Below are 8,301 nucleotides of genomic sequence, written 5' to 3'. Positions count from 1 at the left end.
CCTGGCGGAGACCGCGTTTCTCTAGCTCACCCAGTGGCCGAGTTGTGGGGTCCGGGTGTGTGTGTAACTAGCGCTAGCTAACTAGCTCTAGCTGACTAGCTACGTCCCCTGCACCCCGCGTTTCTTTAGCTCACCCAGAGGCTGAGTTGTGGGGTTCGTGTGTGTGTGTGTGTGTGCGTCACCCCCCTGCACCCCCCGGAGAAAACCGCATCTGTTATTAGTCTGACCAACACACCTTTTGACACTGGCAGTTGGGTTGTCATAGCAACTCACTCTAGGCTGTCCTGTATTTCTGTTTTGCTAGCTCTGAAACAACGGCTCTTAGCGAAAACTATACATTTTGAGGCTTATATGTTGATATTTGGAGTGACAGTGAGAGTTGCTGAACGTATAGATGTAAAATTTGTGAATATAGACATACAATTGTAGCCATGGGAGCAAATTACAAAATGTGTAAACATTTCAAAAAAACGTTTTTTCTCAGTGTCTCCCCACTCTGTTGTCAACATTCCATCATTCATTTTCTATGGGGTCCAATTGTGTGTGTGTGTGTGTGTGTGTGTGTGTGTGTGTGTGTGTGTGTGTGTGTGTGTGTGTGAGAGTAATCTGGTGAAAATCTGCGTGTCTGTAGGTAACCGTAACCTACCACCGCGTAATAGCAATGCGAGTTGGAACGAGCCGCACGTTTTGACACCTCATGTCTACCTAGTGCCAAAACTGTGGGAGGAGTAGCCGGTGCAAATTTTGCTATAATAAATAAAATACATGTACAAGAACAATAAGTGTTGCTTGCTACTGCAAGCACACTTAAATAAATATATATGTACAATAACAATAAGTGTTGCTTGCATACTGCAAGCACACTTAATAAATACATTTGTCAATATGTTGCCCAAATCATCCCCCTCGCAAAGAATTGTGTAATTTTATTAAAAGCCATATCAGAGGTTTATGACAAAAGATGAATGATGGAAATGTATCAAATATTATGTGTTAAAAATGATCTCTTAGTGAAAAAATCACCACAGCTGACAGTGTAATATGACATATGAATACTACAGCATAGATGTTTTTTCTGTTTGGTGTTATGAAAATTTGTGTCAGAATCGCCAGTACACTACATTTGAATGTTGAGATTGTCCCTATAACACCTCTAGTATCAATCAAATTTGGCATTTTGGAAAAGAACGTTATGTATCGTCACCTGATTGTCATAATAATCATAGACTATACATACGTACCTGTATGTGGTTACTACTCCAGTAACCACACTGTCTACTAAAGACACCACACATTATTACATTCACCATTACTACTACTAAGACAGAAATAGCCTCCTGGACGTTTAGCCAGCTGAAGCAAGACCACATGCAGTCTGAATCATATTATTCATTTTAAGGCCAGGTGAGTTTTCCGACGAATCCCATTTAGCATCGACTGTACACTATTTATTTATTTTTTGACAAGAATCATCAATACAAACAATATAGTACAGCAATAATTATTTTTTTAAAGTTATTTTTTCTGAGTGGGGCAGTCCCACTCATATTTTCTTTTTTATTGTGACAGAGACAGTAGAGATTTGACATGAAGGATGGGTGAGAGAGAGAGAAGGGATGACATGCAGGATATGTCCGTGGCCGGAATCAAACTCTAGGGGCAAAAGGGTGGACCTAACCCTAATTCTTCTTGGGGGGACACTCCGGTGTCCCGAGTTCTGCAAACAGGTCTTCTCTGTTTTTAATTTTAATTTTATTTTGTAGATATATATGTTATTGTCTAATTGAAATGTGTCCGGTATGCTGTACAGGTCAGAGAGAAATATAATGTAGACTCTGGGACAGCAAAGGGTGTGTAGACTTTATCTATAGGCACCTTACTTTCCAACATACACAAACACTCATCACTATACAAAATTAGTCAATTCACAATTTAGCAGATGCGTTTATCCAAAGCGACTTGCAATTAGAGATCGCAGAGAGTAATTCCTTAGCCAAGGGTACACCTGCTGGTGTTCCCAGGTGGGATCTGAACTGATGTCCTTCTGATCACTAGGCCAGGCCACCAGTACCCATAAATATCATGTTCAAATGTTTCATATGCTTCTGTGATTCACATTGTAAAAACATACACTCATTGCACCCTTCATGCCCACAATGTACCCGTCTTCTAATGGCTACTTCTGGCATACACCATGCCACAAAGCTAAAGTCGTCTCAAACCGGTTTCATGAACATGACAATGAGTTCAGGGTTCTTCAGTGGCCTTCCCAGTGGTAGGACGGGGAGATTAGAGAGCAGGAAAGGTCACCTGCAGGAATGGTGTGATGCAGTCATGTCATTATGGACCAGAATCTGAAAGGGATGTTTCCAGCGTCTTATGGAATCAATGCCACGAAGAATTTATGCTGTTTTGAGAGGAAAGGGAGGCCCTACCCAGTATTAGTAAGTGTTCGGTGAGTGTAGAATTCATAATATTATTCACACACGTGATAATAAAAACATTTAATTTGATGGGCTAAAATAAATGTCTGTCTTCGGTTGGGCTATACTTTACAAACACTATGTCCTAATTGGTTGATTAATCACCTACGATGTTCCGATTGGTCCATTTTTGAGAGCGACGCTGTCAACAGGAAGCAGGATTGTCAAGCAGCGAACATGTCAACATGCCAGACGAGGACGGACTCGGACGTCTGAACGGACAAAAGCAGAACGTCTCCAGAGAAGTTGGAGAAAAATGAAACTCGATGATAAAAACAGTATCACAAGGTTTGTTATTCTTTAATTTTGCTCTTGGAATTTACACTTAGACACAGAAGAGCCGGTGGGTGCGGCCTGGTTGTGACATGCTAACTGGCTACATTGTATCTCACCTGATGCGGCGGTTAGGTTATGAATGAATGAATGAATGGTCTTTATTGTCATTGCTATAGTACAGGTACCAAACAACGACATTTGGGAGGGGTGGCTCCCCTGGTGCTAGGAAAAAAACTAAAAACTAAAAAAACAAGAAGGGAAAGGAGCTGGTTTACATAAATAAAGGCTATGTACACTATCCACTATACTATACTGTACAGATAAAACGCTGTGCTGTACTCTATGCTATGCTATACATATCCTAACATTTCCTATCTCTGAACCTTATGTACCCGAGGGTTGTCATATTGCACATAGTATTATTGCACATTCATTTAAAGTGTCGCAGTTTGCAGGCTTGAAATGTACATATTTGTGCCTCAGCATGACAATTTTTTTCAGTCCAGCAGCTGCCATCAATCCGTCCAGACTGTCCAGGGCCCAGAACCTAGGTCTTTGCTGTGTTCAGGGCCTGGATGGCCCTGGGGTAGAAGCTGAGCTTCAGTCTGTTTGTCCTTGCGAACATGGTCCTGTACCGCCTGTTCGAGGGCAGCCGAGCAAAGTGTTCGTACCCAGGGTGGGATGGGTCTCTGGAGATCTTGGAGGCCTTCCTGAGACAGCGCGTGTTGTACAGCTCTTCCAGAGAGGGGAGGGGGGTGCCGGTGATCTTCTGGGCCGATCTCACGACTCTCTGTAGCGCATTCCTCTCTGCGGTTGTGCAGCTGGAGAACCAGTTGCAGATGCCGTAGGTGAGGATGCTCTCCACTACGCCGCGGTAGAAGGCCACCAGTATCTCCTGCTTGTTGTGTTCCTTCCTGAGGACTCTCAGGAAGTAGAGCCGCTGTTGTGCCTTCTTGATGGTGGCTGCTGTGTTGTTCTTCCAGGACAGGTCATCCTGTATGTGCACCCCCAGGAATCGGAGGGCTGAGACTCTCCACGCTCTCCGTCGATGAGCAGGGGCTGGACCTCAGACTTTTTCCTCCTGAAGTCCACGATGATTTCCTGGGTCTTTGACTTGTTCAGTAGCAGGTTGTTAACCTTGCACAGCTTGCTCAGCTGCTCTACCTCATCCCTGTACGCCGCCTCGTCCCCCCCCGAGATGCAGCCCACCACGGTGGTGTCGTCTGCAAACTTTGCGATGGAGTTGCTGGGGTGGACGGGGTTAGGTTGATGCGGCGGTTAGGTTAGGTTAGGTTAGGGTAATGTAGGGTAATGTATGGTAGGGTAATGTAGGTTAGGGTAGGGTAGGGTAATGTAGGGTTAGGTTAGGTTAGGTTAGGGTAATGTAGGGTAGGGTAATGTAGGGTAGGTTAGGTTAGGGTAGGGTAATGTAGGTTAGGGTAGGGTAATGTAGGTTAGGTTAGGGTAGGGTAGGGTAATGTAGGGTAGGGTAATGTAGGGTAGGGTAGGGTAATGTAGGTTAGGGTAGGGTAGGGTAATGTAGGGTAGGTTAGGGTAGGGTAGGGTAGGTTAGGGTAATGTAGGGTAGGGTAATGTAGGGTAGGGTAGGGTAGGGTAATTTAGGGTAGGGTAATGTAGGGTAGGGTAATGTAGGGTAGGGTAGGGTAGGGTAATTTAGGGTAGGGTAATGTAGGGTAATGTAGGGTAGGGTAGGGTAATGTAGGTTAGGTTAGGGTAGGGTAGGGTAATGTAGGGTAGGTTAGGTTAGGGTAGGGTAATGTAGGGTAATGTAAGGTAATGTAGGGTAATGTAGGGTAGGGTAGGGTAATGTAGGGTAGGGTAATGTAGGGTAGGTTAGGTTAGGGTAGGGTAATGTAGGGTAGGTTAGGGTAGGGTAATTTAGGTTAGGTTTGGGTAGGGTAGGGTAATGTAGGTTAGATTAGGTTAGGGTAGGGTAATGTAGGTTAGGGTAGGGTAGGGTAATGTAGGGTAGGGTAGGGTAATGTAGGTTAGGGTAGGGTAGGGTAATGTAGGGTAGGGTAGGGTAATGTAGGTTAGATTAGGTTAGGGTAGGGTAATGTAGGTTAGGGTAGGGTAATGTAGGGTAGGGTAATGTAGGTTAGGTTAGGGTAGGGTAATTTAGGTTAGATTAGGTTAGGGTAGGGTAATGTAGGTTAGGGTAGGGTAATGTAGGGTAGGGTAGGGTAATGTAGGGTAGGGTAGGGTAGGGTAATGTAGGGTAGGGTAATGTAGGGTAATGTAGGGTAGGGTAGGGTAATGTAGTGTAATGTAGGGTAGGTTAGGGTAGGGTAATGTAGGGTAGGGTAATGTAGGGTAGGGTAATGTAGGTTAGCGTAATGTAGGGTAGGGTAATGTAGGTTAGGTTAGGGTAGGGTAATTTAGGTTAGGTTTGGGTAGGGTAATGTAGGTTAGATTAGGTTAGGGTAGGGTAATGTAGGTTAGGGTAGGGTAATGTAGGGTAGGGTAGGGTAGGGTAATGTAGGGTAGGGTAATGTAGGGTAGGGTAGGGTAGGGTAATGTAGGGTAGGGTAATGTAGGGTAGGGTAGGGTAGGGTAATGTAGGGTAGGGTAATGTAGGTTAGATTAGGTTAGGGTAGGGTAATGTAGGTTAGGGTAGGGTAATGTAGGGTAGGGTAGGGTAGGGTAATGTAGGGTAGGGTAGGGTAATGTAGTGTAATGTAGGGTAGGTTAGGGTAATGTAGGGTAGGGTAATGTAGGGTAGGGTAATGTAGGGTAGGGTAATGTAGGTTAGCGTAATGTAGGGTAGGTTAGGGTAGGTTAGGTTAGGGTAGGGTAGGGTAGGTTAGGTTAGGTTAGCGTAATGTAGGGTAGGGTAGGGTAATGTAGGTTAGGTTAGGGTAGGGTAATGTAGGGTAGGTTAGGGTAATGTAGGTTAGGGTAATTTAGGTTAGGGTAGGGTAGGGTAGGTTAGGTTAGGGTAGGGTAATGTAGGGTAGGGTAGGGTAATGTAGGTTAGGTTAGGGTAGGGTAATGTAGGGTAGGGTAGGGTAATGTAGGTTAGGGTAATGTAGGTTAGCGTAATGTAGGTTAGGGTAGGGTAATGTAGGGTAGGGTAGGGTAATGTAGGGTAGGGTAATGTAGGGTAGGGTAATGTAGGGTAGGGTAATGTAGGTTAGCGTAATGTAGGTTAGGTTAGGGTAGGTTAGCGTAATGTAGGTTAGGGTAGGGTAATGTAGTGTAGGGTAGGGTAATGTAGGGTAGGGTAATGTAGGGTAGGGTAATGTAGGTTAGCGTAATGTAGGTTAGGTTAGGGTAGGTTAGCGTAATGTAGGTTAGGGTAGGGTAATGTAGGGTAGGTTAGGTTAGGGTAATGTAGGTTAGGGTAATGTAGGGTAGGGTAGGGTAATGTAGGGTAGGGTAATGTAGGGTAGGGTAATGTAGGGTAGGGTAATGTAGGTTAGCGTAATGTAGGTTAGGTTAGGGTAGGTTAGCGTAATGTAGGTTAGGTTAGGGTAGGTTAGCGTAATGTAGGTTAGGGTAGGGTAATGTAGGGTAGGGTAGGGTAATGTAGGGTAGGGTAATGTAGGGTAGGGTAATGTAGGGTAGGGTAATGTAGGTTAGCGTAATGTAGGTTAGGTTAGGGTAGGTTAGCGTAATGTAGGTTAGGGTAGGGTAATGTAGGGTAGGTTAGGTTAGGGTAATGTAGGTTAGGGTAATGTAGGGTAGGTTAGGTTAGGGTAATGTAGGTTAGGGTAATGTAGGGTAGGTTAGGGTAATGTAGGTTAGGTTAGGGTAGGGTAATGTAGGTTAGGTTAGGGTAGGTTAGCGTAATGTAGGTTAGGGTAGGGTAATGTAGGGTAGGTTAGGTTAGGGTAATGTAGGTTAGGGTAATGTAGGGTAGGTTAGGGTAGCGTAATGTAGGTTAGGTTAGGGTAGGTTAGGTTAGGGTAATGTAGGGTAGGGTAATGTAGGGTAGGTTAGGGTAATGTAGGGTAGGTAGGGTAGGGTAATGTAGGGTAGGGTAGGGTAGGGTAATGTAGGTTAGGTTAGGGTAGGGTAATGTAGGTTAGGTTAGGGTAGGGTAATGTAGGTTAGGTTAGGTTAGCGTAATGTAGGTTAGGTTAGGTTAGCGTAATGTAGGTTAGGTTAGGGTAGGGTAATGTAGGTTAGGTTAGGGTAGGGTAATGTAGGGTAGGGTAATGTAGGGTAATGTAGGGTAGGTTAGGTTAGGGTAATGTAGGGTAGGGTAGGGTAATGTAGGGTAGGGTAATGTAGGTTAGGGTAATGTAGGGTAGGGTAATGTAGGTTAGCGTAATGTAGGTTAGGTTAGGGTAGGTTAGCGTAATGTAGGTTAGGGTAGGGTAATGTAGGGTAGGTTAGGTTAGGGTAATGTTGAGGCACAAACATGTACATTTTCAAGCCTGCAAACTGTGACACTTTAAAAAAATGTGAAAAAATACTTTCTTGTGCAATATGACAACCCTAGTTGACTATCTGTGCAGTATAGTACAGTGGATTGTGTACATAGCCTCTATTGATGTAAACCAGCTCTTTATCTTCTTGTGATTTTATGCATCTATGCTTTTTCCAAAATGTGTTTCCTTTTCCTTTCTTAAACACCAGGGGAGCCTCCCCTCCTAAATTTCGTTGTTTGGTACCTGTACTGTAACAATGACAAATAAAGTCTATCTATCTATCTATCTATCTATCTATGTAGGGTAGGGTAATGTAGGGTAATGTAGGGTAGGGTAGGTTAGGGTAATGTAGGGTAGGTTAGGGTAATGTAGGGTAGGGTAATGTAGGGTAGGGTAGGGTAGGGTAATGTAGGGTAGGGTAATGTAGGGTAGGGTAGGGTAGGAGGCTGAGAGGAGGTTAGGTTAGGGTAATGTAGGGTAGGGTTAGGGTTAGGTTAGGTTAGGTTCGGAGGCTGAGAGGAGGCAGACATTATCATTTAAATAAAGCGTTCATACTAGTCTAGTCTAGTCTGCTAAATGGCAAATAGTCTAAACTGTTCATACTAGTCTAAACTGTTTAAAATCACCATGTTACCTAGATAGTTTACCAATAGCTTGCTGTAAAATTTGCTTTGTTAAATATTATCATGCTTACAATGATGATGAACATGGCCATTCCCTGAGTGCAAGGTGGTTCACCTGCTGCTGTAAGCAAAACACCATAACCAACCTCTGATGTACACAGCAATGTTTACATTGACTAGTTCCTCGTCATCCTTGACCAGAACTAGCTAGTTATAGTATTGCTATTAGCGGCGTCACGTGGTACGAGTCAATCCTTTGACAATAGGGTTTCCAATCTCTCTGCTTTGTCACTAGTTTATATTTGCGAGCGTTAATCAATTGGGATGGGTAGCTTGCAATCTTCATCTTAACCTCACAGATGGAGGTGTGGTCAAACATCTCAACCCCAGAAGCGTGTTCTAGCATGCCTCGAAAGATTCAAAGAATGAATCGTCTTTTGCTACCTGCGTCTCCAGTAGTGACGTCATTGTAGAGAAGCTGTGTCTGCTTGGAACTGACAATGCTGCTGGAAGTGATGTCTC

Source organism: Nansenia antarctica (assembly GCF_963989245.1).
Source record: "Nansenia antarctica genome assembly, chromosome: 8".
Taxonomy (NCBI): domain Eukaryota; kingdom Metazoa; phylum Chordata; class Actinopteri; order Argentiniformes; family Microstomatidae; genus Nansenia; species Nansenia antarctica.
The sequence above is the reverse complement of the archived record's forward strand: the minus strand, read 5'-3'. Positions refer to the sequence as shown.